This window comes from Protopterus annectens, chromosome 15.part0 (genome assembly GCF_019279795.1).
Source record: "Protopterus annectens isolate FY-2018-M chromosome 15.part0, PAN1.0, whole genome shotgun sequence".
Taxonomy (NCBI): domain Eukaryota; kingdom Metazoa; phylum Chordata; order Ceratodontiformes; family Protopteridae; genus Protopterus; species Protopterus annectens.
Genome location: NC_056749.1, coordinates 22,156,514 through 22,183,891, shown reverse-complemented (window position 1 = coordinate 22,183,891; position 27,378 = coordinate 22,156,514). Strand labels below are relative to the sequence as shown.

Genomic DNA, 27,378 nt, shown 5'->3' with positions numbered 1-27,378 from the left:
ATGAACACTTAAGAGGTGACTAGATTCTTGATGATTGGCATACATTGTATTTGTGGAATCTCTGTTGTAGCATGGCCTCTGGCATGAACACCAGCATTATTTTGGACTTTGAACTATGGACTGTCCAGGAAGCCTCATGCAAATAAGTACTTCCTCGGCCTACCCACTTGGCTTCTCCACTTCAAGTGGTGGCAAAGTATGTTGCCTATCTTCCAAGGATCATCCAAATCCTCAGGCAGAGACTCAATGCAAGGAAAATTTATGACTGGATGTAGTCTAGATGTGCTTTATGGGCTGCTGCTAGGAACTGGTATATTCTCTGGCCTCGTTTCCTTACATTTGCAGAGTAAGCTTTTCCCTCGCCAATGTTCACTGGCTGTATTGAATTTCCCCAGAGTATCACTGATGGCTCCTTGGCTTCACTTAAGGAGTGCAAAGCTTTTTGTGAGGCACTTTTGTTGTTAGACCTCCATTAAAGAGTACTCTTCTTCTTTGAAACTTACTTTTTTTTCCTACAGAAAGTAACCTTGCCTTCCCTCAAACTGGCCTCAATTGTGGAGCTGAAATTCTTGTCATGGAAAACCATATTTTTCATGGTGATCACATTGGTTAGATGTACTATGGAGCTGCAGGCCTTTCATATTGACTCACTGTAATTGATTTTTCACAAACAAATGTTATTACATGGTAATCCTTTATTTATGCCTGAACTAGTTCTAGAGATGAACCTAAACCAGACTGTTAGTCTGCTGGTTTATCTTCCCAAGTCCTCCAGTAAATGACAGTATCTTTTGCATTGTTTAGAGGTTTACAGTCACTTGAGATTTTACTTGCAAAGAACAAAAGCTTTCTGAAAGGAATATGTTCATTTATTTTGCATGTAGCAACCAGAGACAAAGTATCCAAATGAATCCTTGCCTGAAGGCTCACCCAATGCATTAAATGTTGCTTTGAAAAGTGCAGTAGAGAATTCCTGACACCTCTAAATTCCTGATCCCGCACATCCCTCCTCTTTTAACCATGGCAATCCTTTATGTTAGCTATTCTAGGTATTGCTTGTGTAAATAAAAATTTCTTAAATCCAAGGTAATATGTTATCTTAACTATGACATTTAATTGAAAAGTATGCCGCAGGCCTCATGGATGGATGCATGTACTATGTCTACATTAAGCTTGTATGTAACCTCAATTTACTGGATTATCTATTTTGCAATGCCTATAACTTAGGCCTATGTTCCTACTATTTGTAATTTTGTAATTTGTATAGGTAATTTGGAGCTTTTCTCCCCGGGACTCCGCTGAAAATGGACAAGTATCCAGTCAGACCATCCCGGTTAACAAATGTAAAATAAAATAAAAATTGTTGTACTAGGGCTGTGCATCTCTCCAAAAGTCCTTCTACAAAGACTTCAATAGATTCTATAGTTTTCCCCAAAACATCTGAGCTACCATCCCTCCACATAAAAAATCCTGTCTCAAACAAAATGTAAATGTAAATACTTCCTTAAATCGAATCATGCAAGTTCACTCCAAACTATCCTTCCTCAGCATATGTTGTGTACATATTATACAGTAATTGTAACCGTTTAAAACTGCATATTCTGACTGGCAGTGGTGTGTTTTGAATGTTGTGTGTGTTAATGTTTAAAAAGTTATATTCTGATATCCGTATACTTTGACTGCTGGGGATTATTTTTCATCTGAGTGATCTGTACTGGGAACACAGTCCTAGAGCCTGAATGGGCATGACTTGGGTCATCCTAGATACGTCAGCTGTGCACTTACTATAGCAGTAGATTTAGATGGTCAGTTAGGTCACACACCTTCCTTAATGTCTTTGCATGGGCAGAGACCTGGATGAAAGTTTTTTTTGTGGAGATAGATAATGTAGACCAGAGGTGAGATCCTGAGCTCTATAATCTGGTGGCTGGAGACAAAGGGGCAGATACAGGGCACTCTGGGAGGAGTGGAGTAACTAGACCCTGGAAACATTTGTAGTGCTGAGCTGTCTTAAAACCTGCAGTGCAAACCCCAGAACAGAGGTTGATGGGGAGGGACTTGGATCATGTAGTAGGTTTGTCATTATGGTACACACATAACTTTTCTCATGTAGTAGGTTTGTCATTACAGTACACATATAACTTTTCTCATGTAGTAGGTTTGTCATTACAGTACACATATAACTTTTCTCATGTAGTAGGTTTGTCATTACGGTACACACAACTTTTCTCATGTAGTAGGTTTGTCATTACGGTAAGTACAACTTTTCTCATGTAGTAAGTTTGTCATTATGGTACACACATAACTTTTCTCATGTAGTAGGTTTGTCATTATGGTACACACATAACTTTTCTCATGTAGTAGATTTGTCATTACCGTACACACATAACTTTTCTCATGCACAAGGTTTGTCATTATGGTACACACATAACTTTTCGCATGTAGTTGGTTTGTCATTACGGTACACACACAACTTTTCACATGTAGTAGGTTTGTCATTACAATACTCAAAACTTTTTTCAAGTAGTAGGTTTGTCATTATGGTACACAGACTTTTCGCATGTAGTAGGTTTGTCATTACGGTACACACAACTTTTCTCATGTAGTAGGTTTGTCATTACGGTACGTACAACTTTTTTCATGTAGTAGGTTTGTCATTACGGTACACACGTAACTTTTCTCATGTAGTAGGTTTGTCATTACGGTACGTACAACTTTTCTCTTGTAGTAAGTTTGTCATTATGGTACACACATAACTTTTTTCATGTAGTAGGTTTGTCATTACCGTACACACAACTTTTCTCATGTACAAGGTTTGTCATTACGGTACACATAACTTTTCGCATGTAGTTGGTTTGTCATTACGGTACACACACAACTTTTCGCATGTAGCAGGTTTGTCATTACAATACTCTCAACTTTTCTCAAGTAGTAGGTTTATCATTATGGTTCAAAGACTTTTCGCATGTAGTAGGTTTGTCATTACGGTACACACAACTTTTCTCATGTACTAGGTTTGTCATTACCGTACACACAACTTTTTTCATGTACTAGGTTTGTCATTACAGTACATACCACTTTTCCCATGTACTAGGTTTGTCATTACGGTACACACACAACTTTTCGCATGTAGTAGGTTTGTCATTATGGTACACACAACTTTTCTCATGTAGTAGGTTTGTCATTTGCTCATATAGTAGGTTTGTCATTATGGCACACACAACTTTTCTCATGTAGGTTTGTCATTACGGTACACATAACTTGGTACTTGCATAACTTTTCTCATGTAGTAGGTTTGTCATTACGGTACGCACATAACTTTTCTCATGTAGTAGGTTTGTCATTACGGTACGTACAACTTTTCTCATGTAGTAGGTTTGTCATTACGGTACACACATAACTTTGCTCATGTAGTAGGTTTGTCATTACGGTATACACACACAACTTTTCTCATGTAGTAGGTTTGTCATTACGGTACACACAGACCTTTTCACATGTAGTAGGTTTGTCATTTTAGTACCTACAACTTTTCTCATGTAGTAGGTTTGTCATTGCGGTACACACAGAACTTTTCACATGTAGTAGGTTTGTCATTATAGTACGTACAGCCTTTCTCATGTAGTAGGTTTGTCATTACGGTACACAAACAACTTTTCTCATGTAGTAGGTTTATCATTACCATACACACAACTTTTCTCATGTACTAGGTTTGTCATTACAGTACATACAAATTTTCTTATGTATTAGGTTTGTCAACTTTTCGCATGTAGTAGGTTTGTCATTACGGTACACACACAACTTTTCCCATGTACTAGGTTTGTCATTACGGTACACACACAACTTTTCTCATGTGGTAGGTTTGTCATTACAGTACACACACAACTTTTTTTTTTCCATCTCAGTGGAATAGCTCACTGGGAAGGGTGTGACAGAGATGATTCATAATGCAGAAGCAGAGATTTTGGTGGCTGATGCGAACAGCTTGGCCTTTCCAATCTGCCCATTTCCGAGCCCCTCCTTTATTTGTTCCTGACCCTTACTGGGACTTACCTTGTGTCTGTTACTTCCCTTATTGAGTTTTGTTACTGTTTGAAAGGGCTGGTTAAGGCCGTCATGAGGTTGTAATTCTCGTGCACATGTTACATCTGCTCACTGCTGATTTACTAGCAGCTGATTGCTCATGTGCATGCATGTGTTTCTCTGTCTGCATGTGTATTTCAGTCCAGACAGTCTAGAATGTACAGATATGATCTCTGCATATGTTTCATGTTGGTGTGACCACATAGGCAGTATATGTAGAGATGGAGATTGTGCTGATAGAGCTCCCATGTTGAGGGATGTTGGGGCCGGGTGTTCTTTGCTATATGCTGAAGCACTGTCTTTTTGTCACCCTTATCATGAAAAGTTATGTGCACAAGCGATGAGTATGTGGGAATTGAACCAATAGTGCTGGGGTCGTACATTAGATTCCTTTTGTGAGGCTTGTTTGTGTCTCCGTTGGACTGTACACTTTGAACAGTCAGTGTGTGCGCTCTGTTTCTCTTTTATGTCTTTTGAAATGCAGTGCCAGTTGACCTAAATGTATTATCTTGAGTTACTGAAAAGTTCTTGCCATGTCACCACTTGCCTTCCATATTGACAATGGTACATATTAAATCTTTGGTCTCTTTATGTGACTTTTGCTGGTGGTCTCTGAACTGTCTTTCATTATGGTAGTATTCTCCAGAACTGCTGCAGTAGTTTTGATGTATTCTGACCATCTTTCTCTGTAGAGGGATAATAAAGAATTGGTCTGATGTTGTCCTTTTTCATTAATTCTGCAACTGTTGAGTTCAGATCTGACCCTCTCGTCCAAATCTGCTGCTTCTTCCCTATCATAAGATTCTTAAACTCTCGAGGTCCTCCCTTTACCCAGAATGTCCCATCAACCTAAAATACCTCAGATCTTGTTTGCCGCCATTGCAAACAGACATGGATTATGAGCTCTTGAGTGTTAGGAGTTGTTTAGTCAATAGTTTGTCATTTAAGTGAGTTTAATTCCTTTTAATTTTTTTGTCAGTATTCTTAGTTATTCCTCTATACGTCCCTCCTACCCTTATTATTACTTTCCTTTTTCTACGTTAACAGCCTTTTCTCATACTCCTTGAGTGTCTATCCAGACCATTGTTGGTGGTCTTCCTTTCTTGTACCTTTATAGTATGTCTTAATACCATTGTTGCTAGTCTTCCTTCCTTGTACTTTTATAGTATGTCTTAATACCATTGTTGGTAGTCTTCCTTTCTTGTACTTTTATAGTATGTCTTAATACCATTGTTGGTAGTCTTCCTTTCTTGTACCTTTATAGTATGTATTGATACCATTGTTGGTAGTCTTCCTTTCTTGTACCTTTGTAGTGTGTCTTAATACCATTGTTGGTAGTCTTCCTTTCTTGTACTTTTATAGTATGTCTTAATACCATTGTTGGTAGTCTTCCTTTCTTGTACCTTTATAGTATGTCTTAATACCATTGTTGCTAGTCTTCCTTTCTTGTACTTTTATAGTATGTCTTAATACCATTGTTGGTAGTCTTCCTTTCTTGTACTTTTATAGTATGTCTTAATACCATTGTTGCTAGTCTTCCTTCCTTGTACTTTTATAGTATGTCTTAATACCATTGTTGGTAGTCTTCCTTTCTTGTACCTTTATAGTATGTCTTAATACCATTGTTGCTAGTCTTCCTTTCTTGTACTTTTATAGTATGTCTTAATACCATTGTTGGTAGTCTTCCTTTCTTGTACTTTTATAGTATGTCTTAATACCATTGTTGGTAGTCTTCCTTTCTTGTACTTTTATAGTATGTCTTAATACCATTGTTGGTAGTCTTCCTTTCTTGTACTTTTAGAGTATGTCTTAATACCATTGTTGGTAGTCTTCCTTTCTTGTACTTTTATAGTATGTCTTAATACCATTGTTGGTAGTCTTCCTTTCTTGTACCTTTATAGTATGTCTTAATACCATTGTTGGTAGTCTTCCTTTCTTGTACCTTTATAATATGTCTTAATGCCATTGTTGCTAGTCTTCCTTTCTTGTACTTTTATAGTATGTCTTAATACCATTGTTGCTAGTCTTCCTTTCTTGTACTTTTATAGTATGTCTTAATACCATTGTTGCTAGTCTTCCTTTCTTGTACTTTTAGAGTATGTCTTAATACCATTGTTGGTAGTCTTCCTTTCTTGTACCTTTATAGTATGTCTTAATACCATTGTTGCTAGTCTTCCTTTCTTGTACCTTTATAGTATGTCTTAATACCATTGTTGGTAGTCTTCCTTTCTTGTACTTTTATAGTATTTCATAATACCGTTGTTGGTAGTCTTCCTTTCTTGTACTTTTACAGTATGTCTTAATACCATTGTTGCTAGTCTTCCTTTCTTGTACTTTTAGAGTACGTCTTAATACCATTGTTGGTAGTCTTCCTTTCTTGTACTTTTATAGTATTTCTTAATACCATTGTTGCTAGTTTTCCTTTCTTGTACTTTTATAGTATTTCTTAATACCATTGTTGCTAGTTTTCCTTTCTTGTACTTTTATAGTATGTCTTAATACCATTGTTGGTAGTCTTCCTTTCTTGTACTTTTATAGTAAGTCTTAATACCATTGTTGGTAGTCTTCCTTTCTTGTACTTTTACAGTATGTCTTAATACCATTGTTGCTAGTCTTCCTTTCTTGTACTTTTAGAGTACGTCTTAATACCATTGTTGGTAGTCTTCCTTTCTTGTACTTTTATAGTATTTCTTAATACCATTGTTGCTAGTTTTCCTTTCTTGTACTTTTATAGTATTTCTTAATACCATTGTTGCTAGTTTTCCTTTCTTGTACTTTTATAGTATGTCTTAATACCATTGTTGGTAGTCTTCCTTTATTGTACCTTTATAGTATGTCTTAATACCATTGTTGCTAGTCTTCCTTTCTTGTACTTTTAGAGTATGTCTTAATACCATTGTTGGTAGTCTTCCTTTCTTGTACTTTTAGAGTATGTCTTAATACCATTGTTGGTAGTCTTCCTTTCTTGTACCTTTATAGTATGTCTTAATACCATTGTTGCTAGTCTTCCTTTCTTGTACCTTTATAGTATGTCTTAATACCATTGTTGGTAGTCTTCCTTTCTTGTACTTTTATAGTATTTCATAATACCGTTGTTGGTAGTCTTCCTTTCTTGTACTTTTACAGTATGTCTTAATACCATTGTTGCTAGTCTTCCTTTCTTGTACTTTTAGAGTACGTCTTAATACCATTGTTGGTAGTCTTCCTTTCTTGTACTTTTATAGTATTTCTTAATACCATTGTTGCTAGTTTTCCTTTCTTGTACTTTTATAGTATTTCTTAATACCATTGTTGCTAGTTTTCCTTTCTTGTACTTTTATAGTATGTCTTAATACCATTGTTGATAGTCTTCCTTTCTTGTACCTTTATAGTGTGTCTTAATACCATTGTTGGTAGTCTTCCTTTCTTGTACCTTTATAGTGTGTCTTAATACCATTGTTGCTAGTCTTCCTTTCTTGTACCTTTACAGTATGTCTTAATACCATTGTTGGTAGTCTTCTTTTCTTGTACCTTTACAGTATGTCTTAATACCATTGTTGGTAGTCTTCCTTTCTTGTACCTTTATAGTATGTCTTAATACCATTGTTGGTAGTCTTCCTTTCTTGTACTTTTATAGTATGTCTTAATACCATTGTTGGTAGTCTTCCTTTCTTGTACTTTTATAGTATGTCTTAATACCATTGTTGGTAGTCTTCCTTTCTTGTACCTTTATAGTATGTCTTAATACCATTGTTGGTAGTCTTCCTTTCTTGTACCTTTATAGTATGTCTTAATACCATTGTTGGTAGTCTTCCTTTCTTGTACCTTTATAGTATGTCTTAATACCATTGTTGGTAGTCTTCCTTTCTTGTACTTTTATAGTATGTCTTAATACTATTTTTGGTAGTCTTCCTTTCTTGTACTTTTATAGTATGTCTTAATACCATTGTTCATAGGTTCATAAGTTTATACTAGGCTATCTGCCCCAAGGCATTTATAAGCCTAGCCCAAATTTTTGTGGCTTACGCCACCCCTTATATGAAAAAATACTGTGACAATTAGTTTGTTGTGCCTCTGTCCAGCAGTGACACAGAGATGATTCACGGGATAAACCTACGATCTTCCATCCACAGGTCAAGATTTCTCTTGAACAGAGCCAGCGAGGTGCTCTGCCTCACATGGATCGGGATTTTATTCCACAGCATAGGGAGTCTCTGAGTGATAAATCTATCCCTCCAGCACATCCTATTTATATCCGTGCTAAGGTTTAAGTCGCTTGCTCTAGTGGTTTTGGTGGATTTGGATTTTTGAGGTGGAGCATGTTTATTAATTCCAGGTTGGACATGGCCTTGTATGTCATGCACATGTCACCTCTGAGCAGACGGTATGCAACTGAATAGAGCTGGAGTTTCTTCAATCTGGCAGCAATTTGGAGTCCCTTTATCCTTTTGGTGAGGAACGTTTGGGGTCTCTCCAGTTGCTGCAGATGTCGGGTGAGATACATCCCGAATGGGGCATTGTACTCGATCATTGGTCTGATAAGTGAAGAGTACAGGGGAGCAATGACCTCACTAGATCTAGATGTGAATCCCTTCATGATCAGGTGGGCAATGTAGAAGGTCTTTCTAACCACTTTAGCAAAAGAAAGGCCACTGTCAACCTGGGTCCCCAGGTCCCTGATAACCTCTTCTGTGCTTAGTGGATTGCCACCTATATGGTAGCTTGGGGTTACCTTGTTTTTCCCGAAGGGTATGACTATACATTTTTGGCGTTTAACTTCAGGCCATGGCTCTGGCACCAGCTATCTGTTTCCGTGAGTCCCTTCTGAAGGATATCCGTGTCCGATGCACTTTCCACTATGGCCCAGTTTGCAGTCGTCTGCAAACTTTGTCAGCCAAAGTCCTCCCATGTTGGCCTGTACTTCTGAGAAGTAGATGCCGAACAATAGGGGGCCAAGGACCAAGCCCTGTGGGACACCACTTGTGACCGGCTTGGAGTCTGACATAGCGCCAGCAACTCTAACCCTGTGGGTTCTGTCCTTAAGCCAGTTTGCAACCCATCTTGTGACATATGGGTTTACATTTAAGCTGGTAAGTTTTTCTACAATACCGAGTGGGGTATTGTGTCGAAGGCCTTTGCAAGGTCAAGGTAGGCTGTATGGACTGCCTTTCCCTCATCAATGGCCTTGGTGACTGTTTCGAAGAAGTCGACCAAGTTCAAAAGGCATGATCTGCCCTTGAAGCCAAACTGGGTCGGGTCCAATGTCTGCAAGTCCCTATATCTTTGTTTATGAGCTCCATTATGATCCTCTCCATAGCTTTGCAGACTAGACTTGTTAAGCTTATGGGGCGGTAATTACCAGGGTCCGTAGAGGCACCGCCTTTGTGGAATGGGACCACAGTTGCTGTACGCCACTCCTTGGGCACGTATCCTGTGGTAAGGCTGAGATTAAACAGCTGCCTTATGTGCGGGTTTAATTCCTCATTTAGCTCGTGTAGCACACAGCCGGGGACAACATCCGGTCCCATTGATGCTGTGTTTTTAGCTTTAGAGAGAGCAGCTTTCACCTGCGCATTTGAGATGTCTGGGAGGCTACACTCTGCTGGGATAGTTATCTCTCCTTTAAGGGGGGAGAGGGTGAAGTTTGCACTGAACCTGTCTGCCAGTATGTTGGCAATGTCTGTGGGTTCAGTGATTTTTGTATCATTTTGGACCAATTCTGAGCATATCTGGGAGTTTCCACCCAGGTTCCTAACATAGATGAAAAAGGCCTTATGATTGTCCTTTGAATCCATGGCAATTTTTCTCTCAAAATTGGCCTTAGTTGATTTTATGAGTGCTCGTATTTTTTTACTAATAATGATCAGGGGCGACTTCCCTTTTATGGATTTTGTTCTATCATGTAATAGCTTTCTCCTCTTATTGTAAAGTTTGCTAATGGCTGGGGTCCACCAGACTGGACGTTTGCCCTTTGTGGAAAGAGTCTTGGTTTTATTTGGGATTGCCTGATCCATGCAGTCCTGGAGGTGTTCATAGAAGGCATTTGTAAGGGCTTCCGCAGCTTTGGTTGTGGTTTCCACTGGCTCAGGGGCCTTGAAGGATACCACACCAGTCTTGAGTAGTGTGAAGTTTGCTTTAGAGAAGTTCTTCACTGTGGTCTTTTTTGTTTGGGGTGGGGGCAGGATGTGGATTTCCAGTGAGATTAGTTTATGATCAGATCTCACCAATGAGGGATATACTTCCGGTGTGGAGCATTTTGTCCCCATGTTTGTGATAATGAGATCTAGTATATTTTCTCCTCTCGTGGGAACAGTGATTAGCTGTTCCATGGCATTTGAATTTATGAACTCCAGGAACCGTTGGGCTAGAAAGTTAGGGCTTGGTTGCTAGTCTTCCTTTCTTGTATTTTTATAGTATTTCTTAATACCATTGTTGGTAGTCTTCCTATCTTGTACTTTTATAGTATGTCTTAATACCATTGTTGCTAGTCTTCCTTTCTTGTACTTTTATAGTATGTCTTAATACCATTGTTGCTAGTCTTCCTTTCTTGTACTTTTATAGTATTTCATAATACCATTGTTGGTAGTCTTCCTTTCTTGTACTTTTATAGTATGTCTTAATACCATTGTTGCTAGTCTTCCTTTCTTGTACTTTTAGAGTATGTCTTAATACCATTGTTGGTAGTCTTCCTTTCTTGTACTTTTAGAGTATGTCTTAATACCATTGTTGGTAGTCTTCCTTTCTTGTACCTTTATAGTATGTCTTAATACCATTGTTGCTAGTCTTCCTTTCTTGTACCTTTATAGTATGTCTTAATACCATTGTTGGTAGTCTTCCTTTCTTGTACTTTTATAGTATTTCATAATACCGTTGTTGGTAGTCTTCCTTTCTTGTACTTTTACAGTATGTCTTAATACCATTGTTGCTAGTCTTCCTTTCTTGTACTTTTAGAGTACGTCTTAATACCATTGTTGGTAGTCTTCCTTTCTTGTACTTTTATAGTATTTCTTAATACCATTGTTGCTAGTTTTCCTTTCTTGTACTTTTATAGTATTTCTTAATACCATTGTTGCTAGTTTTCCTTTCTTGTACTTTTATAGTATGTCTTAATACCATTGTTGGTAGTCTTCCTTTCTTGTACCTTTATAGTATGTCTTAATACCATTGTTGGTAGTCTTCCTTTCTTGTACTTTTAGAGTATGTCTTAATACCATTGTTGGTAGTCTTCCTTTCTTGTACTTTTATAGTATGTCTTAATACCATTGTTGCTAGTCTTCCTTTCTTGTACTTTTATAGTATGTCTTAATACCATTGTTGGTAGCCTTCCTTTCTTGTACTTTTATAGTATGTCTTAATACCATTGTTGGTAGTTTTCCTTTCTTTTACCTTTATAGTATGTCTTAATACCATTGTTGGTAGTCTTCCTTTCTTGTACTTTTATAGTATGTCTTAATACCATTGTTGCTAGTCTTCCTTTCTTGTACCTTTATAGTATGTCTTAATACCATTGTTGGTAGTCTTCCTTTTTTGTACCTTTATAGTATATCTTAATACCATTGATGGTAGTCTTCCTTTCTTGTACTTTTATAGTATGTCTTAATACCATTGTTGGTAGTCTTCCTTTCTTGTACCTTTATAGTATGTCTTAATACCATTGTTGCTAGTCTTCCTTTCTTGTACCTTTATAGTATTTCTTAATACCATTGTTGCTAGTCTTCCTTTCTTGTACTTTTATAGTATGTCTTAATACCATTGTTGGTAGTCTTCCTTTCTTGTACCTTTATAGTATGTCTTAATACCATTGTTGGTAGTCTTCCTTTCTTGTACCTTTATAGTATGTCTTAATACCACTGTTGCTAGTCTTCCTTTCTTGTACTTTTATAGTAAGTCTTAATACCATTGTTGGTAGTCTTCCTTTCTTGTACATTTACAGTATTTCTTAATACCATTGTTGCTAGTCTTCCTTTCTTGTACCTTTATAGTATGTCTTAATACCATTGTTGCTAGTCTTCCTTTCTTGTACTTTTATAGTATTTCTTAATACCATTGTTGGTAGTCTTCCTTTCTTGTACTTTTATAGTATGTCTTAATACCATTGTTGCTAGTCTTCCTTTCTTGTACTTTTATAGTATGTCTTAATACCATTGTTGATAGTCTTCCTTTCTTGTACCTTTATAGTGTGTCTTAATACCATTGTTGGTAGTCTTCCTTTCTTGTACCTTTATAGTGTGTCTTAATACCATTGTTGCTAGTCTTCCTTTCTTGTACCTTTACAGTATGTCTTAATACCATTGTTGGTAGTCTTCTTTTCTTGTACCTTTACAGTATGTCTTAATACCATTGTTGGTAGTCTTCCTTTCTTGTACCTTTATAGTATGTCTTAATACCATTGTTGGTAGTCTTCCTTTCTTGTACTTTTATAGTATGTCTTAATACCATTGTTGGTAGTCTTCCTTTCTTGTACTTTTATAGTATGTCTTAATACCATTGTTGGTAGTCTTCCTTTCTTGTACCTTTATAGTATGTCTTAATACCATTGTTGGTAGTCTTCCTTTCTTGTACCTTTATAGTATGTCTTAATACCATTGTTGGTAGTCTTCCTTTCTTGTACCTTTATAGTATGTCTTAATACCATTGTTGGTAGTCTTCCTTTCTTGTACTTTTATAGTATGTCTTAATACTATTTTTGGTAGTCTTCCTTTCTTGTACTTTTATAGTATGTCTTAATACCATTGTTCATAGGTTCATAAGTTTATACTAGGCTATCTGCCCCAAGGCATTTATAAGCCTAGCCCAAATTTTTGTGGCTTACGCCACCCCTTATATGAAAAAATACTGTGACAATTAGTTTGTTGTGCCTCTGTCCAGCAGTGACACAGAGATGATTCCCGGGATAAACCTACGATCTCCCATCCACAGGTCAAGATTTCTCTTGAACAGAGCCAGCGAGGTGCTCTGCCTCACATGGATCGGGATTTTATTCCACAGCATAGGGAGTCTCTGAGTGATAAATCTATCCCTCCAGCACATCCTATTTATATCCGTGCTAAGGTTTAAGTCGCTTGCTCTAGTGGTTTTGGTGGATTTGGATTTTTTGAGGTGGAGCATGTTTATTAATTCCAGGTTGGACATGGCCTTGTATGTCATGCACATGTCACCTCTGAGCAGACGGTATGCAACTGAATAGAGCTGGAGTTTCTTCAATCTGGCAGCAATTTGGAGTCCCTTTATCCTTTTGGTGAGGAACTTTTGGGGTCTCTCCAGTTGCTGCAGATGTCGGGTGAGATACATCCCGAATGGGGCATTGTACTCGATCATTGGTCTGATAAGTGAAGAGTACAGGGGAGCAATGACCTCACTAGATCTAGATGTGAATCCCTTCATGATCAGGTGGGCAATGTAGAAGGTCTTTCTAACCACTTTAGCAACGTGAGTGTCAAAAGAAAGGCCACTGTCAACCTGGGTCCCCAGGTCCCTGATAACCTCTTCTGTGCTTAGTGGATTGCCACCTATATGGTAGCTTGGGGTTACCTTGTTTTTCCCGAAGGGTATGACTATACATTTTTGGCGTTTAACTTCAGGCCATGGCTCTGGCACCAGCTATCTGTGTCCGTGAGTCCTTCTGAAGGATATCCGTGTCCGATGCACTTTCCACTATGGCCCAGTTTGCAGTCGTCTGCAAACTTTGTCAGCCAAAGTCCTCCCATGTTGGCCTGTACTTCTGAGAAGTAGATGCCGAACAATAGGGGGCCAAGGACCAAGCCCTGTGGGACACCACTTGTGACCCGGGAGTCTGACATAGCGCCAGCAACTCTAACCCTGTGGGTTCTGTCCTTAAGCCAGTTTGCAACCCATCTTGTGACATATGGGTTTACATTTAAGCTGGTAAGTTTTTCTACAATACCGAGTGGGTATTGTGTCAAGGCCTTTGCAAGGTCAAGGTAGGCTGTATGGACTGCCTTTCCTCATCAATGGCCTTGGTGACTGTTTCGAAGAAGTCGACCAAGTTCAAAAGGCATGATCTGCCCTTGACGAAGCCAAACTGGGTCGGGTCCAATGTCTGCAAGTCCCCTATATCTTTGTTTATGAGCTCCATTATGATCCTCTCCATAGCTTTGCAGACTAGACTTGTTAAGCTTATGGGGCGGTAATTACCAGGGTCCGTAGAGGCACCGCCTTTGTGGAATGGGACCACAGTTGCTGTACGCCACTCCTTGGGCACGTATCCTGTGGTAAGGCTGAGATTAAACAGCTGCCTTATGTGCGGGTTTAATTCCTCATTTAGCTCGTGTAGCACACAGCCGGGGACAACATCCGGTCCCATTGATGCTGTGTTTTTAGCTTTAGAGAGAGCAGCTTTCACCTGCGCATTTGAGATGTCTGGGAGGCTACACTCTGCTGGGATAGTTATCTCTCCTTTAAGGGGGGAGAGGGGAGTGAAGTTTGCACTGAACCTGTCTGCCAGTATGTTGGCAATGTCTGTGGGTTCAGTGATTTTTGTATCATTTTGGACCAATTCTGAGCATATCTGGGAGTTTCCACCCAGGTTCCTAACATAGATGAAAAAGGCCTTATGATTGTCCTTTGAATCCATGGCAATTTTTCTCTCAAAATTGGCCTTAGTTGATTTTATGAGTGCTCGTATTTTTTTTACTAATAATGATCAGGGGCGACTTCCCTTTTATGGATTTTGTTCTATCATGTAATAGCTTTCTCCTCTTATTGTAAAGTTTGCTAATGGCTGGGGTCCACCAGACTGGACGTTTGCCCTTTGTGGAAAGAGTCTTGGTTTTATTTGGGATTGCCTGATCCATGCAGTCCTGGAGGTGTTCATAGAAGGCATTTGTAAGGGCTTCCGCAGCTTTGGTTGTGGTTTCCACTGGCTCAGGGGCCTTGAAGGATACCACACCAGTCTTGAGTAGTGTGAAGTTTGCTTTAGAAGTTCTTCACTGTGGTCTTTTTGTTTGGGGTGGGGCAGGATGTGGATTTCCAGTGAGATTAGTTTATGATCAGATCTCACCAATGAGGGATATACTTCCGGTGTGGAGCATTTTGTCCCCATGTTTGTGATAATGAGATCTAGTATATTTTCTCCTCTCGTGGGAACAGTGATTAGCTGTTCCATGGCATTTGAATTTATGAACTCCAGGAACCGTTGGGCTAGAAAGTTAGGGCTTGGTTGCTAGTCTTCCTTTCTTGTATTTTTATAGTATTTCTTAATACCATTGTTGGTAGTCTTCCTATCTTGTACTTTTATAGTATGTCTTAATACCATTGTTGCTAGTCTTCCTTTCTTGTACTTTTATAGTATGTCTTAATACCATTGTTGCTAGTCTTCCTTTCTTGTACTTTTATAGTATTTCATAATACCATTGTTGGTAGTCTTCCTTTCTTGTACTTTTATAGTATGTCTTAATACCATTGTTGGTAGTCTTCCTTTCTTGTACTTTTATAGTATGTCTTAATACCATTGTTGGTAGTCTTCCTTTCTTGTACTTTTATAGTATTTCATAATACCATTGTTGGTAGTCTTCCTTTCTTGTACTTTTATAGTATGTCTTAATACCATTGTTGGTAGTCTTCCTTTCTTGTACTTTTATAGTATGTCTTAATACCATTGTTGGTAGCCTTCCTTTCTTGTACTTTTATAGTATGTCTTAATACCATTGTTGGTAGTCTTCCGTTCTTGTACTTTTATAGTAAGTCTTAATACCATTGTTGCTAGTCTTCCTTTCTTGTACTTTTATAGTATGTCTTAATACCATTGTTGGTAGTCTTCCTTTCTTGTACTTTTATAGTATGTCTTAATACCATTGTTGGTAGTCTTCCTTTCTTGTACCTTTATAGTATGTCTTAATACCATTGTTGGTAGTCTTCCTTTCTTGTACCTTTATAGTATGTCTTAATACCATTGTTGCTAGTCTTCCTTTCTTGTACTTGTATAGTATGTCTTAATACCATTGTTGCTAGTCTTCCTTTCTTGTACTTTTATAGTATGTCTTAATACCATTGTTGGTAGTCTTCCTTTCTTGTACCTTTATAGTATGTCTTAATACCATTGTTGCTAGTCTTCCTTTCTTGTACTTTTATAGTATGTCTTAATACCATTGTTGGTAGTCTTCCTTTCTTGTACCTTTATAGTATGTCTTAATACCATTGTTGGTAGTCTTCCTTTCTTGTACCTTTATAGTATGTCTTAATACCATTGTTGATAGTCTTCCTTTCTTGTACTTTTAGAGTATGTCTTAATACCATTGTTGGTAGTCTTCCTTTCTTGTACCTTTACAGTATGTCTTAATACCATTGTTGGTAGTCTTCCTTTCTTGTACTCTTATAGTATGTCTTAATACCATTGTTGGTCGTCTTCCTTTCTTGTACTTTTATAGTATGTCTTAATACCATTGTTGGTAGTTTTCCTTTCTTGTACTTTTATAGTATGTCTTAATACCATTGTTGGTAGTCTTCCTTTCTTGTACTTTTATAGTATGTCTTAATACCATTGTTGGTAGTCTTCCTTTCTTGTACTTTTATAGTATGTCTTAATACCATTGTTGCTAGTCTTCCTTTCTTGTACTTTTATAGTATGTCTTAATACCATTGTTGGTAGTCTTCCTTTCTTGTACTTTTATAGTATTTCATAATACCATTGTTGGTAGTCTTCCTTTCTTGTACTTTTATAGTATGTCTTAATACCATTGTTGGTAGTCTTCCTTTCTTGTACTTTTATAGTATGTCTTAATACCATTGTTGGTAGTCTTCCTTTCTTGTACTTTTATAGTATGTCTTAATACCATTGTTGGTAGTCTTCCTTTCTTGTACTTTTATAGTATGTCTTAATACCATTGTTGCTAGTCTTCCGTTCTTGTACTTTTATAGTAAGTCTTAATACCATTGTTGCTAGTCTTCCTTTCTTGTACTTTTATAGTATGCCTTAATACCATTGTTGGTAGCCTTCCTTTCTTGTACCTTTATAGTATGTCTTAATACCATTGTTGGTAGTCTTCCTTTCTTGTACTTTTAGAGTATGTCTTAATACCATTGTTGGTAGTCTTCCTTTCTTGTACCTTTATAGTATGTCTTAATGCCATTGTTGGTAGTCTTCCTTTCTTGTACCTTTATAGTATGTCTTAATACCATTGTTGGTAGTCTTCCTTTCTTGTACCTTTATAGTATGTCTTAATACCATTGTTGGTAGTCTTCCTTTCTTGTACCTTTATAGTATGTCTTAATACCATTGTTGGTAGTCTTCCTTTCTTGTACTTTTATAGTAAGTCTTAATACCATTGTTGGTAGTCTTCCTTTCTTGTACTTTTAGAGTATGTCTTAATACCATTGTTGGTAGTCTTCCTTTCTTGTACTTTTATAGTATGTCTTAATACCATTGTTGGTAGTCTTCCTTTCTTGTACTTTTATAGTATGTCTTAATACCATTGTTGGTAGTCTTCCTTTCTTGTACCTTTATAGTATGTCTTAATACCATTGTTGCTAGTCTTCCTTTCTTGTACTTTTATCGTATGTCTTAATACCATTGTTGCTAGTCTTCCATTCTTGTACTTTTATAGTATGTCTTAATACCATTGTTGCTAGTCTTCCTTTCTTGTACTTTTATAGTATGTCTTAATACCATTGTTGGTAGTCTTCCTTTCTTGTACCTTTATAGTATGTCTTAATACCATTGTTGCTAGTCTTCCTTTCTTGTACTTTTATAGTATGTCTTAATACCATTGTTGGTAGTCTTCCTTTCTTGTACTTTTAGAGTATGTCTTAATACCATTGTTGGTAGTCTTCCTTTCTTGTACTTTTATAGTATGTCTTAATACCATTGTTGCTAGTCTTCCTTTCTTGTACTTTTATAGTATGTCTTAATACCATTGTTGGTAGTCTTCCTTTCTTGTACCTTTATAGTATGTCTTAATACCATTGTTGGTAGTCTTCCATTCTTTTATTTTATAGTATGTCTTAATACCATTGTTGCTAGTCTTCCTTTCTTTTATTTTATAGTATGTCTTAATACCATTGTTGGTAGTCTTCCTTTCTTGTACCTTTACAGTATGTCTTAATACCATTGTTGGTAGTCTTCCTTTCTTGTACTTTTATAGTATGTCTTAATACCATTGTTGGTAGTTTTCCTTTCTTGTACTTTTATAGTATGTCTTAATACCATTGTTGGTAGTCTTCCTTTCTTGTACTTTTATAGTATGTCTTAGTACCATTGTTGGTAGTCTTCCTTTCTTGTACTTTTATAGTATGTCTTAATACCATTGTTGGTAGTCTTCCTTCCTTGTACTTTTATAGTATGTCTTAATGCCATTGTTGGTAGTCTTCCTTTCTTGTACCTTTCTTAATACCATTGTTGGTAGTCTTCCTTTCTTGTACCTTTATAGTATGTCGTAATACCATTGTTGGTAGTTTTCCTTTCTTGTACTTTTATAGTATGTCTTAATACCATTGTTGGTAGTCTTCCTTTCTTGTACCTTTATAGTATGTCTTAATACCATTGTTGGTAGTCTTCCTTTCTTGTACTTTTATAGTATGTCTTAATACCATTGTTGCTAGTCTTGCTTTCTTGTACTTTTATAGTATGTCTTAATACCATTGTTGCTAGTCTTCCTTTCTTGTACTTTTATAGTATATCTTAATACCATTGCTGCTAGTCTTCCTTTCTTGTACTTTTATAGTATTTCTTAATACCATTGATGGTAGTCTTCCTTTCTTGTACTTTTATAGTAAGTCTTAATACAATTGTTGGTAGTCTTCCTTTCTTGTACTTTTATAGTATGTCTTAATACCATTGTTGGTAGTCTTCCTTTCTTGTACTTTTATAGTATGTCTTAATACCATTGTTGCTAGTCTTCCTTTCTTGTACTTTTAGAGTATGTCTTAATACCATTGTTAGTAGTCTTCCTTTCTTGTACCTTTCTTAATACCATTGTTGGTAGTCTTCCTTTCTTGTACCTTTATAGTATGTCGTAATACCATTGTTGGTAGTTTTCCTTTCTTGTACTTTTATAGTATGTCTTAATACCATTGTTGGTAGTCTTCCTTTCTTGTACCTTTATAGTATGTCTTAATACCATTGTTGGTAGTCTTCCTTTCTTGTACTTTTATAGTATGTCTTAATACCATTGTTGCTAGTCTTGCTTTCTTGTACTTTTATAGTATGTCTTAATACCATTGTTGCTAGTCTTCCTTTCTTGTACTTTTATAGTATATCTTAATACCATTGCTGCTAGTCTTCCTTTCTTGTACTTTTATAGTATTTCTTAATACCATTGATGGTAGTCTTCCTTTCTTGTACTTTTATAGTAAGTCTTAATACAATTGTTGGTAGTCTTCCTTTCTTGTACTTTTATAGTATGTCTTAATACCATTGTTGGTAGTCTTCCTTTCTTGTACTTTTATTGTATGTCTTAATACCATTGTTGGTAGTCTTCCTTTCTTGTACCTTTATAGTATGTATTAATACCATTGTTGGTAGTCTTCCATTCATTTATTTTATAGTATGCCTTAATACCATTGTTGGTAGTCTTCCTTTCTTTTATTTTATAGTATGTCTTAATACCATTGTTGGTAGTCTTCCTTTCCTGTACCTTTATAGTATGTCTTAATACCATTGTTGCTAGTCTTCCTTTCTTGTACTTTTATAGTATGTCTTAATACCATTGTTGGTAGTCTTCCTTTCTTGTACCTTTATAGTATGTATTGATACCATTGTTGGTAGTCTTCCATTCATTTATTTTATAGTATGTCTTAATACCATTGTTGGTAGTCTTCCTTTCTTTTATTTTATAGTATGTCTTAATACCATTGTTGGTAGTCTTCCTTTCTTGTACCTTTACAGTATGTCTTAATACCATTGTTGGTAGTCTTCCTTTCTTGTACTTTTATAGTATGTCTTAATACCATTGTTGGTAGTCTTCCTTTCTTGTACTTTTATAGTATGTCTTAATACCATTGTTGGTAGTTTTCCTTTCTTGTACTTTTATAGTATGTCTTAATACCATTGTTGCTAGTCTTCCTTTCTTGTACTTTTATAGTATGTCTTAATACCATTGTTGCTAGTCTTCCTTTCTTGTACCTTTATAGTATGTCTTAATACCATTGTTGGTAGTCTTCCTTTCTTGTACTTTTATAGTATGTCTTAATGCCATTGTTGGTAGTCTTCCTTTCTTGTACTTTTACAGTATTTCTTAATACCATTGTTGCTAGTCTTCCTTTCTTGTACTTTTATAGTATGTCTTAATACCATTGTTGGTAGTCTTCCTTTCTTGTACCTTTATAGTATGTCTTAATACCATTGTTGCTAGTCTTCCTTTCTTGTACTTTTATAGTATGTCTTAATACCATTGTTGGTAGTCTTCCGTTCTTGTACCTTTATAGTATGTTTTAATACCACTGTTGCTAGTCTTCCTTTCTTGTACTTTTATAGTATGTCTTAATACCATTGTTGGTAGTCTTCCTTTCTTGTACCTTTATAGTATGTCTTAATACCACTGTTGCTAGTCTTCCTTTCTTGTACTTTTATAGTATGTCTTAATACCATTGTTGGTAGTCTTCCTTTCTTGTACCTTTATAGTATGTCTTATTACCACTGTTGCTAGTCTTCCTTTCTTGTACTTTTATAGTATGTCTTAATACCATTGTTGGTAGTCTTCCTTTCTTGTACCTTTATAATATGTCTTAATGCCATTGTTGCTAGTCTTCCTTTCTTGTACTTTTATAGTATGTCTTAATACCATTGTTGGTAGTCTTCCTTTCTTGTACTTTTATAGTATGTCTTAATACCATTGTTGGTAGTCTTCCTTTCTTGTACCTTTATAGTATGTCTTAATACCATTGTTGCTAGTCTTCCTTTCTTGTACTTTTATAGTATGTCTTAATACCATTGTTGGTAGTCTTCCTTTCTTGTACCTTTATAGTATGTCTTAATACCACTGTTGCTAGTCTTCCTTTCTTGTACTTTTATAGTATGTCTTAATACCATTGTTGGTAGTCTTCCTTTCTTGTATTTTATAGTATGTCTTAATACCACTGTTGCTAGTCTTCCTTTCTTGTACTTTTATAGTATGTCTTAATACCATTGTTGGTAGTCTTCCTTTCTTGTACCTTTATAGTATGTCTTAATACCATTGTTGGTAGTCTTCCTTTCTTGTACCTTTATAGTATGTCTTAATACCATTGTTGGAAGACTTCCTTTCTTGTACTTTTATAGTATGTCTTAATACCATTGTTGGTAGTCTTCCTTTCTTGTACTTTTATAGTATGTCTTAATACCATTGTTGGTAGTCTTCCTTTCTTGTACTTTTATAGTATTTCTTAATACCATTGTTGGTAGTTTTCCTTTCTTGTACTTTTATAGTATGTCTTAATGCCATTGTTGGTAGTCTTCCTTTCTTGTACTTTTATAGTATTTCTTAATACCATTGTTGGTAGTCTTCCTTTCTTGTACTTCTATAGTATTTCTTAATACCATTGTTGCTAGTCTTCCTTTCTGTTACCTTTATAGTATGTCTTAATGCCATTGTTGGTAGTCTTCCTTTTTTGTACCTTTATAGTATGTCTTAATACCATTGTTGGTAGTCTTCCATTCTTGTACTTTTATAGTATGTCTTAATACCATTGTTGGTAGTCTTTCTTTCTTGTACTTTTACAGTATTTCTTAATACCATTGTTGCTAGTCTTCCTTTCTTTTACCTTTATAGTATGTCTTAATACCATTGTTGCTAATCTTCTTTTCTTGTACCTTTATAGTATGTCTTAATACCATTGTTGCTAGTCTTCCTTTCTTGTACTTTTATTGTATGTCTTAATACCATTGTTGTTAGTCTTCCTTTCTTGTACCTTTATAGTATGTATTAATACCATTGTTGGTAGTCTTCCATTCATTTATTTTATAGTATGTCTTAATACCATTGTTGGTAGTCTTCCTTTCTTTTATTTTATAGTATGTCTTAATACCATTGTTGGTAGTCTTCCTTTCCTGTACCTTTATAGTATGTCTTAATACCATTGTTGCTAGTCTTCCTTTCTTGTACTTTTATAGTATGTCTTAATACCATTGTTGGTAGTCTTCCTTTCTTGTACCTTTATAGTATGTATTGATACCATTGTTGGTAGTCTTCCATTCATTTATTTTATAGTATGTCTTAATACCATTGTTGGTAGTCTTCCTTTCTTTTATTTTATAGTATGTCTTAATACCATTGTTGGTAGTCTTCCTTTCTTGTACCTTTACAGTATGTCTTAATACCATTGTTGGTAGTCTTCCTTTCTTGTACTTTTATAGTATGTCTTAATACCATTGTTGGTAGTCTTCCTTTCTTGTACTTTTATAGTATGTCTTAATACCATTGTTGGTAGTTTTCCTTTCTTGTACCTTTATAGTATGTCTTAATACCATTGTTGCTAGTCTTCCTTTCTTGTACTTTTATAGTATGTCTTAATACCATTGTTGCTAGTCTTCCTTTCTTGTACTTTTATAGTATGTCTTAATACCATTGTTGGTAGTCTTCCTTTCTTGTACTTTTACAGTATTTCTTAATACCATTGTTGCTAGTCTTCCTTTCTTGTACCTTTATAGTATGTCTTAATACCATTGTTGGTAGTCTTCCTTTCTTGTACCTTTATAGTATGTCTTAATACCATTGTTGCTAGTCTTCCTTTCTTGTACCTTTATAATATGTCTTAATGCCATTGTTGCTAGTCTTCCTTTCTTGTACTTTTATAGTATGTCTTAATACCATTGTTGGTAGTCTTCCTTTCTTGTACTTTTATAGTATGTCTTAATACCATTGTTGGTTGTCTTCCTTTCTTGTACCTTTATAGTATGTCTTAATACCATTGTTGCTAGTCTTCCTTTCTTGTACTTTTATAGTATGTCTTAATACCATTGTTGGTAGTCTTCCTTTCTTGTACCTTTATAGTATGTCTTAATACCATTGTTGGTAGTCTTCCATTCATTTATTTTATAGTATGTCTTAATACCATTGTTGGTAGTCTTCCTTTCTTTTATTTTATAGTATGTCTTAATACCATTGTTGGTAGTCTTCCTTTCTTGTACCTTTACAGTATGTCTTAATGCCATTGTTGGTAGTCTTCCTTTCTTGTACTTTTAGAGTATGTCTTAATACCATTGTTGGTAGTCTTCCTTTCTTGTACTTTTACAGTATGTCTTAATACCATTGTTGCTAGTCTTCCTTTCTTGTACTTTTATAGTATGTCTTAATACCATTGTTGCTAGTCTTCCTTTCTTGTACTTTTATAGTATTTCTTAATACCATTGTTGGTAGTCTTCCTTTCTTGTACTTTTACAGTATTTCTTAATACCATTGTTGCTAGTCTTCCTTTCTTGTACCTTTATAGTATGTCTTAATACCATTGTTGCTAGTCTTCCTTTCTTGTACCTTTATAGTATGTCTTAATACCATTGTTGCTAGTCTTCCTTTCTTGTACCTTTATAGTATGTCTTAATACCATTGTTGCTAGTCTTCCTTTCTTGTACTTTTATAGTATGTCTTAATACCATTGTTGGTAGTCTTCCTTTCTTGTACTTTTAGAGTATGTCTTAATACCATTGTTGGTAGTCTTCCTTTCTTGTACCTTTATAGTATGTCTTAATACCATTGTTGGTAGTCTTCCTTTCTTGTACTTTTATAGTATGTCTTAATACCATTGTTGGTAGTCTTCCTTTCTTGTACTTTTATAGTATGTCTTAATACCATTGTTGGTAGTCTTCCTTTCTTGTACTTTTATAGTATGTCTTAATACCATTGTTGATAGTCTTCCTTTCTTGTACTTTTAGAGTATGTCTTAATACCATTGTTGGTAGTCTTCCTTTCTTGTACTTTTATAGTATGTCTTAATACCATTGTTGGTAGTCTTCCTTTCTTGTACTTTTACAGTATGTCTTAATGCCATTGTTGGTAGTCTTCCTTTCTTGTACTTTTATAATATGTCTTAATACCATTGTTGCTAGTCTTCCTTTCTTGTACCTTTATAGTATTCTTAATACCATTGTTGGTAGTCTTCCTTTCTTGTACCTTTATAGTATGTCTTAATACCATTGTTGGTAGTCTTCCTTTCTTGTACCTTTATAGTATGTCTTAATGCCATTGTTGGTAGTCTTCCTTTCTTGTACTTTTATAGTATGTCTTAATACCATTGTTGGTAGTCTTCCTTTCTTGTACTTTTATAGTATGTCTTAATACCATTGTTGCTAGTCTTCCTTTCTTGTACTTTTATAGTATGTCTTAATACCATTGTTGGTAGTCTTCCTTTCTTGTACTTTTACATTATTTCTTAATACCATTGTTGCTATTCTTCCTTTCTTTTACCTTTATAGTATGTCTTAATACCTTTGTTGGTAGCCTTCCTTTCTTGTACCTTTATAGTATATCTTAATACCATTGTTGGTAGTCTTCCTTTCTTGTACCTTTATAGTATGTCTTAATACCATTGTTGGCAGTCTTCCGTTCTTCTACTTTTAGAATATGTCTTAATACCATTGTTGGTAGTCTTCCTTTCTTGTACCTTTATAGTATGTCTTAATACCATTGTTGGTAGTCTTCCGTTCTTGTACTTTTATAGTATGTCTTAATACCATTGTTGGTAGTCTTCCTTTCTTGTACCTTTATAGTATGTCTTAATACCATTGTTGGTAGTCTTCCTTTCTTGTACCTTTATAGTATGTCTTAATACCATTGTTGCTAGTCTTCCTTTCTTGTACATTTATAGTATGTCTTAATGCCATTGTTGGTAGTCTTCCTTTCTTGTACCTTTATAGTATGTCTTAATACCATTGTTGCTAGTCTTCCTTTTTGTTACCTTTATAGTATGTCTTAATACCATTGTTGGTAGTCTTCCTTTCTTGTACTTTTATAGTATGTCTTAATACCATTGTTGGTAGTCTTCCTTTCTTGTACTTTTATAGTATGTCTTAATACCATTGTTGGTAGTCTTCCTTTCTTGTACATTTATAGTATGTCTTAATGCCATTGTTGGTAGTCTTCCTTTCTTGTACCTTTATAGTATGTCTTAATACCATTGGTTCTAGTCTTCCTTTCTTGTACCTTTATAGTATGTCTTAATACCATTGTTGCTAGTCTTCCTTTCTTGTACCTTTATAGTATGTCTTAATACCATTGTTGGTAGTCTTCCTTTCTTGTACCTTTATAGTATTCTTAATACCATTGTTGCTAGTCTTCCTTTCTTGTACCTTTATAGTATGTCTTAATACCATTGTTGCTAGTCTTCCTTTTTGTTACCTTTATAGTATGTCTTAATACCATTGTTGGTAGTCTTCCTTTCTTGTACTTTTATAGTATGTCTTAATACCATTGTTGCTAGTCTTCCTTTCTTGTACTTTTATAGTATGTCTTAATACCATTGTTGGTAGTCTTCCTTTCTTATACTTTTATAGTATGTCTTAATACCATTGTTGGTAGTCTTTTCTTGTTTTTTTATTTCCCTTTGTAAAAAAAAATCCTGTCTGTCTTTTCTAGATATACACACTTGGCTTTAATTGATTATTGTTGTAATTTTTCTTACTGTTTTAAAAAAATTTCAGGCAAGCCTTCCGTTTTCAAAAAATGTGCATCTTGTGAGCACAAGATTCCGAACTGTGACGCCCACACCATGTGTGTGAACTGTTTAGGCCCAAAACGCCTAGATGTAAATTGTGACATTTGTGGAGGCCTTAATTCCAGAGTGTTGATTGACAGGAAGAATAAGTTTATTCTACGGAGTTCTCTTCCTTCCAAACACTCTACTCCAGTTGCTAGTGTTCAAACTCCCTAAAAAATAAGACAGAAAGAGTGACTCTGTTACAAAATGCAAGGATTCACATAAAAGGTCTCCTGATAGTCTTTCCACCTTGACATCGACTTTGGCTCCTTTGTCATAACCACCAGCTAAACGTTTGAAAAAGTTGGATATGACCACTTCAGATCTGAAGCCGAGAATAGAAAGATCCCCTCGGATCCGTACTCCCCCTTTGCTTTCGGAGCCTGTCCCCGCCAGGTTACCATCTCCATTCCTTTAACAATCACCCAGAAGACATTCTAGGCCCGCTGCAACAGCTTTGTCCCTTTGATACTCTAGGAGCCTGTCTGAATCAGATGTGGATAGGATGATCAGGAAACTTCCTCAGGACACATTCTTTGAGTTCTTTTGGCTCCAACCCCATCTGGTCCCAAGAGCCTTCACAGGGTCACACCACCTTTGATTTCTCCATCTCTGATCTGTCCTTTTGTTTCAGAGCCGTCTGATCTGAAATCCTTGGGATCGTCTTTCTTGGATCCAAAGATTATTGTTCCTTCGACTCCGGTGGTTTGTCTGATTCGAGCAGCACCGAGTTGCTCAGAGCCAGAGGAGCTGTGTCATAGCATTAACGTCAGTTCAGGGGTTTTGAAGTTGACTCCAAAGTTGTCGAAGCCATCTCTTCCCCTCGGAGCCTCAGTGTTAGCTTGGTTCTGACTCCTTATTTGGGTGGGGTTCCATCGGGACATAGGCATACGGCGATCTGAGAGGGTCCATTGTTGGATCTGTCTGTTTCTGCTTCTGGGCACTCCGCTCTCATGATAGTGGAGAGAGTCTTTTCTATACCTGGGGAACAGATGACCCTGTCCTCTTTGGATAAAACTTCTTTATCTCATTCAGTTTTGCATCTTGAGTCTTGAGCCACAGGAACAGCCATTCTGAGCTAGTCTCCAGACCAATCATCATCGTATCTTTATCTCTTCCGATACCTCCCCAAAGCATCCCAAGGAGGAGGTCCCTTGGAAGAGAATGCACAAGAGGAGGCACTTAGACTAGCCACAAGAGTCTGTCACTTAAGACACTTGATTTTGATGAGGCAGGAAGAGTCCCCAGATCACACCCTGATGAGGTCTCCTTTGGAGTCATCATGGAACTCCTTAAACAAAGAGGTGGTTGGTCTCCAAATAGCTGTTCCCAAGAGGAATCAGTGTTTCTGAAGGCTTTTGGTCTGGCCCATCTACCTCCTGGGTAACTCCACCTGCCAATGAACGTGTATATCTGGTCTCTCGATTGGTGTGGAAGGAGTCTGACACTGCTGAGCTCTCAGGAGACCAGACAAAAATCTTTGCACCTCCAAAAGATCTTCTAAACTGGATAAAGGAGTGCTGGTTGATGCCATGGTTCTTGTGGTAGCCATGTCTAACCCCCCCCCCCCAGTTACAGGGGCACTGGACAGGTTTGGGAAGTGTGTCTATTGTCTATGCATCAGCAACCTTCACTTTAGCATCACTGAATTTTTTGACACATTTTGCCAGACTTGAAAGAGATTTGATCAGTGAGTTT

General features: G+C 36.3%; 1 protein-coding gene across 3 annotated transcripts in view; it reads left to right on the top strand.

Moving 5' to 3' along the window:
• The window catches only part of RFX1 (regulatory factor X1), a 1,726,663-nt gene that overhangs the window by 261,690 nt on the left and 1,437,595 nt on the right, over positions 1 to 27,378 (top strand). The gene's annotated exons all lie outside the window — the stretch shown is intronic.